This window comes from Pinus tabuliformis, chromosome 9, assembly GCF_031772625.1.
Source record: "Pinus tabuliformis cultivar Carrire ecotype Pingquan chromosome 9, CPIR1, whole genome shotgun sequence".
NCBI lineage: Eukaryota > Viridiplantae > Streptophyta > Pinopsida > Pinales > Pinaceae > Pinus > Pinus tabuliformis.
Window position 1 is genome coordinate 959,257,420 of NC_142307.1, and position 6,489 is coordinate 959,263,908.

A 6,489-nucleotide genomic window follows, 5' to 3' on the forward strand; every position below is an offset into this window, starting at 1 on the left:
TTGTGTTCTTTCGTTGAAAAGTGCACCCTGGGGCCCACGTGGTTCCAGTTGGCTAGTTAGGGCCATGCAGTTATAAAAGGCTATGTTTTACTTGTAAAGGGATTCATTCAGCTGGGGATGGTTGGAGGAAGGATTTGTCAGCGAGCCCTGGGGTGGACTTTGAGATGGCCAGTGAGTCCCGGGGTTGGACTTTGGACTGGCCAAGGCATAGTTATTAAGATAACCATACTATATGGATGCATCTTGTTTATGATGTGAGCCCCTATTCTCGCTTTAAGAGCTTGGTGCTCCAAGGGTTTGTCGACCCTGTTTATGGCTTGGCAGCCATGGAGTTTTGGTGGGAACTCGTGACGGTTTATGGCCTGGCCGAGGTGCCTAGAGCCTTGGAGCAGCGTAGCTGTTCGGTTGGCACCTTGGGAAATTAGCCTGCAGGGTGCATGGAGCCCTGGAGCAACATGTCTGTTGGGTTGGCACGTTGGCCATGGATGTGTGGATACTTTCAGTTACTGTTGCATTTGGAGTTGTCGCCCCAGTGTAGGGGTGACCCAATGGTTGAGCTTATGAATGACTAGGTCTATGGCTAATTGGAATGTGGAGAGGCCATAATGTAATGTTCCTAACTAGGAAATTCAGTGATAAACAAAGCAAACAGACAACCAATATCCAGAAATGAGATGCAATCTATATACACCCATGAAAACGCTGGAAATAGAGAACTTCTGAGCTATTTTATTAAATCCTCATGGAGCAAATACAACAGTGAATGGAGCGGTGTACCTGGGCTTGTCTCCAAGGACAAGCATGACAAAACCCAGGTGAGCAAATGATGATTTGAGGGCCTGCCCAAATGCTGCTCCAGAAGTGATCCACGTTGCCCAAAAACTGCACTGCCTGCTGGAAAGGATGTGCTGAAACCCCTGCTTCCCTTGCTCACAAAATTATGAAACTTCAGCTCCTGGGTCCTCAACCAAAACCGAGGAAGGGTTTGGCCTAGTTCAAACTTCAGACCCCTGAAAAATTAAAATCAACCCCCAAGGAGCATGTCCTCCTCCTCCTTTGCTAGTGAACTCGGCTTGTCTAAAATGTGCTGGGAAATCTCTCCCAAATCTGCCCCAATCACTGAGATGCTGTCCCCTATGGATTTCCACCCTTCTCCCAACTAATCCCAACACTGTAGCTCTCTCCCTCAACTCCCACGTGAGCCCAGTCTGGCCCTCTATGCCGTCCTCCAAGGCTCTAATTCGAATTGCACAAATGCAACAACCCGTTGCTCCAAAAATCCTCCCAAAAGCTCGTCTTCTGATGTACTCCAACTCCCCAAGTTTCTCCGGCAAGTGCTGCTTGGATGAACCCCCAGTCACAACTGCGTGTATCCCTCTCTGTGTGATCCAGGAATAGGCTCTACTGGTCTGTGGGTTGAGTGGAATGGCCACAAATCTTCCTTGGTGCTCCTCAAAGTAATCTGAAAATGCCTTCCTAGGGTGGCACTTGTAGTCCCCCGAAGGTAAGGTTGAATCTCCCACCTGAGAGACTCGTGGCTAAACAACCAGTTGGCTCGGCTAAGCAGCGCGAGCAAGCACAAGTGAGTTTGATGTGCAAGTATGAATGAATGCTCAATTGAGGAACTCTTCCTCCTTATAACTTCGTGGGCCTCATTTTCCCTCATGTGGGCCCCTCCACAAGTCGTACGATTTCCCCTCCAAGGCAATTCGAATTGCCCAAGTGCCCAAGTGCGTTTTCTCACGTGGGTGGCCCCCACCTTCCACTAGTAATTTAATCCAGCCTTCCTTTTTCCTAAGTCCCTAAGTCAAAAATGCTTGGGTTCTTTTACTTATCAAAATTTGATGCAAAATTGTGGAGAGACCAAAACCTGTTACAAATTTATTTGGGAAGGGACATGACACACAACTGGACGTCGTTTAATTCAGATAAGTATTCTTCCTCTGTAATGTGCCGTATATGTTCTGCTTATGTGCAGTGTTAAGCTTCAAACCCTATTTTTGGGTTTTGTGCATTTAATTATGCTTTTGAATGTATATATTTATTTACCTATGAATTTGTGTGTTTATGTGCCATGGTTTTGCTATAAACCCAAGCCTTAGGGATTATGTGTTTAAGTGCCAGTAATGGCTGATATCAGGTGTACTGTTCTATTATAATTATCTAGTGCCCTGCAATGCATTATAATTATGTGGTGTTTATAATTGTATGCTGCTTGGCTGAAGGCTTTAGTTGGGGTTAGAAATAACGTAATTATTGCTTTATTAATTCTGTTATGCATCATTATTTGCAGGTTGAGTATTGGGTATGCAATTAATTGTAGTTGTACATTTAATGGAATTGGGATAGGGTTAACTCCCAGGATTCAAGGGCTCCGGCTGTGGGCTGGGGTTTAATGTTGAAAATTATGGATTACTATGCTTCCACAAGAATAACAATAAATTAAATAATGAAAGTTGGGTTATGGATACGTAGTGAGTAGAACCCAGATTATATGCATCCACAGAAAAATGGGGAATATTGCTGATGATTTTGGTTGAAGTTACATGGTGTTGCTTGGATAGAGGCTGGGGATATTACATGACGTGAATTCAATTTTTCAAGATTATTTAAGTAAAAATATTGTTAGAAGTAATGAAATACTGATTCACCTCCCTTCTCAGTATTTCCACCACCGCACCTGGTATCTCAATGTCCTCTAGCTTTTGGATAAAACTGTTCTTGTCTCTTGTTCAAGCTTATGTGGAGATGGTCATGCTTTTTTATTATATGAGGCAAATTGTACTTGGTGCACTATTGGAATCGCTTATTTGTGTATGCCAAAGTCAACTCAAGGGCCATATAGGAGTGATCTTGCTACATTCGAAAAGGTTGTGTGTGATAGATCCTACTTGTTAATTTTTTTTTCTTTTTTCATTTGTTTTAAAGAGAAAAACTTGTGCTTTTGACATTAGTAGAGTTATTACATTTGTTAGAATCTTTAGGCAAGGGCCACCCTAGTGTTGATTTGAAAGTGGATCTTTCATAGACCCTTTGCTCCTTCAAATATGTGATTTTTAGTCACCAAATAAGGCTGCTGTTGATACACGTCCGTGGTGGTCAATGTCCCAAATGTTTCATAAGAAAAACCCTCTAAAAAGGCTAACTTGACCCCATACACCTAAATGGATTAATGGACTGTGTTTCTCTCCCAACCAAACAAAACCACAAATAAATCAATTTTTTTTTTTTTAGGCAATTTGAAAATTACAGCAAGTAGAACTCTTAAAACAGATTTCATTTCAAGTCATTTGAACTTCAAATAATCATCCAAAATTTGACTTGTCGAATATAAATGCAAATCTTTTATTTCTGGTGCCAAAACCTAGTTCGATTTGCTAATTGTAGCCTTGTTTCTACTATTTTATAAATTCGAAAAAGGCTATTTAAATCTGGTTCAGGTCTGAAATTTGATTGCTAATTTAAAACCCTAGATCAACATTAAAAATGAGCTCCTTGGCCTCTCAACAGTACAACTTTTGAGTTTAGTTTACTAAGAGATACCCTCTTTGACTAGAACCTAATTTGGCCTAAAGAGAGAAAAACAAGAGTATCGAGATTGCAGTGGATAGTTTGTCTAAGTGGATAGTTACACCAAGTGAGAACCTAGGAGGTAACACAACCAAAATAGTGCTATTTCTGGCTAGAAAATTTGAGTTTTGATTTCATTAATACTGGAGAACATTTGGTTAAAAGTTTCGTTTATGTGACATTGTTAGATGAATGGCATAAATATTTTCAAATTTCTATTTGGCTAGGATTGACTCTATGCAAACCTTGTCATTTTTGGATTTTTTATTATTATTTTGTTATATCATTGAAGATAACAACACACTTCTACAGGTGTTTATAGATGAATTGGATGCAATTGCCCCAACACGCAAGGATGGAGGTGAAGAGCTGTCACAACGGATGGTGGCAGCATTGTTGGCCTTGATAGATGGAGTAAATAAAAACCATCGAATTCTTCTGATAGCAGCAACAAATCGTCCTGAATCCATTGATCCTGCATTGAGACGACCAGGACGATTGGATCGTGAATTTGAAATTGGTATGAAATTCTTTTGAGTTCTTTAATGGAGAGTAACATGTTTTCTCTTTCTTTTTGTCACTAATAGGAATAAAGTTGATAGGATATGACCTATATTTGAAAATTTAATGGGGATGCGTATCAAAATCAAACATGTTTAGAAATGTAGTGTTGAATGAATTTCAACTCGAAATTGACATTATAAAAAATTCCATCTCATGTTAAGTAGTTGAATGCATTGCATCATAGTAAATTGTTACTTTATCAAAAGCATAATATATTTGTATTCTTACAAATTCTACAATGATAAATGCTGCAAACTAGCTTTTCTTTAACATAACAAGATTAATATAGCCACCAAAATTTTCAGATATAATCTAATGAAATAATATGTTTAACATGTAGAGTGGAATGTCTTATTATATTGTTTTCTTCCTTTTATGTTTATTATATGTTAGTATATTAAGTTTTTTGTTGAAGCACTCGATATATTCAATGCAACTTTTTTGCTTGATCATGCTTCAAGGATATCGTACTCTTTCCTATTATTTTGAGCATTCTTCTGTATTGTCCTTGTACCAAATATCTCCAAACTGAAACATTAATATATATTATGTTGAACCTGGTAGTTGGGAATTGTCTCATTACTTGGAGAATTCAATGGCCACACAAGTTTGTGATCTACATCATAGCGATATCAAACTTGAAGAATTCATTTCATATTACTTCGAGAATGTTCATGTTACTTGGAGAATTGTTTTCATCTTATTAATAAAGATGAATAATGCTTGTGTGAGCTTGATCATGTAACAAGCCACTGCAATGGAAATGTCTCATCAATTCACAATTTAAAATTATAGGCCTCTTGTTAACGATTCTTCGTTTGTTGCTCCTGTTTTCCGAATTGTTGGAAGCTAGATTGATAGGTTATATGCTTCCATTTTTTAATCAGAATTGGAACTTAAAAAGTTTTAATAAAGATCATAAAGCAATCAAAGTTTAGTATATACATTCTTCCTTGCTAAACTGTGAGTATGAGATCTATTTACTTTGGCCAAGAACCACAAACAATGAATTTCTAATCTGTATAGATGATCTATGACTTGTACATTGGCCTTACCTCTGATGCAAGTAATGGTGTTAACTTGGTTTTATGTCCATAGTTGTTGAGCTATGGGAAATATTAAAGATTCTGTGCCTAACTTAGGATAGCCTCACTAATTTGTAGAGTTCCATAAATTGTCACAAGAATGCTGAATTTTCACAATGGTGCTGCATTGGATGCTTCAAAAAACACAAGAAGTCTTCTCCAAGTGCATGCATATTGTGCAGGGTAATAAAGGTTGAAAGGAAGAAACTGACAAACACAGATTTGGGGTTGTCAAATCTTCAAACTTCCCACCTTTTAATTTCTCCTCCTAGACAATCAACAACTTCTGAAAGAAAGAAACCTTTCAAAGTTTAGGCTAAATTGAGAAGACTAGATCTCATTTAGGGGATAAGGAGTAAAATGTATCCATATACATCATTATTAAATGTTAGAAAACACTAAGCCCACTAGCAATTGCAGCTTTTATTACATTCGTTTGCATTAAACTGGAGGAAAAAAGGAAACCCTGAAAAAGTTTATTTTTTCTTTGAGGCTACTATGAGACATTATGGAAAAGGAAATATTATGAAAATACAATATGTTCCACATGGATGTAGAGCAAGGTTTGTGCTCACAAACTTTTTGCAAACTCGAAGTCCCTTACTATCAAGTTGAATTAGAACCTTTCAAGCTCATACTAAAAGATAGAAATGCTCCACCATGTTTTCAAGTTATATGAGGCTCTACAAGAAATACATTTTTCACTTTGAACAACCAATTCTCTAATAGTAATGATAAAGGTTAATCATGTACATCAAAATGTATCTTTTCCTTTGCCAACTTTAGTGAATTAAGAATTTAGAGGTCCACTTTGACAACCATGAAAAGCATTCTTTAAATTGAACGCACTAGTTATATACCTTTTCCTAACCTTCCTTTGAAGTGTCTCATGGTATAATTCAACATGATTGAACCACAAAGGCTATCCAAAAGAAACTATGACCAAGGACAACCAAACTGTAATGAAAATTTAGTAGGGGGTCCCGAGTGGATAATCCTTGTTTATCCACTTGTCCTCCAGATTTTCATCTAGGCATTGGTAAAACCTCGTAGACAAAGTCATGTATTGAGATTTCAAATCTAAAGGAGCTTGGAAATCAAAGATTTAGACAATTCATGAAGCTTGAAAGCTAAAAATGTCAAGGAAGACAAAGTCAACTAGCCATTATAACCCTTGAGTTTTTGCTTGACAAATATTGCTTCTCACTAGGTGCTCTTGGAAGTAGCAGGGTTTGAAGTTGAAGTTGAAACTCTTAGTGTGGCGAAGAGG

The 6,489-nt window shown here is 37.9% G+C and overlaps 1 pseudogene across 1 annotated transcript in view; it reads left to right on the forward strand.

The window, feature by feature from the left end:
* Positions 1-6,489, forward strand: part of LOC149151913 (calmodulin-interacting protein 111-like) — a 122,077-nt pseudogene that overhangs the window by 84,807 nt on the left and 30,781 nt on the right. Inside the window, exon 5 of the transcript XR_016263289.1 lies at positions 3,883-4,090. The product of XR_016263289.1 is annotated as a calmodulin-interacting protein 111-like (transcript). The remainder of the gene's footprint in view (positions 1-3,882; positions 4,091-6,489) is intronic.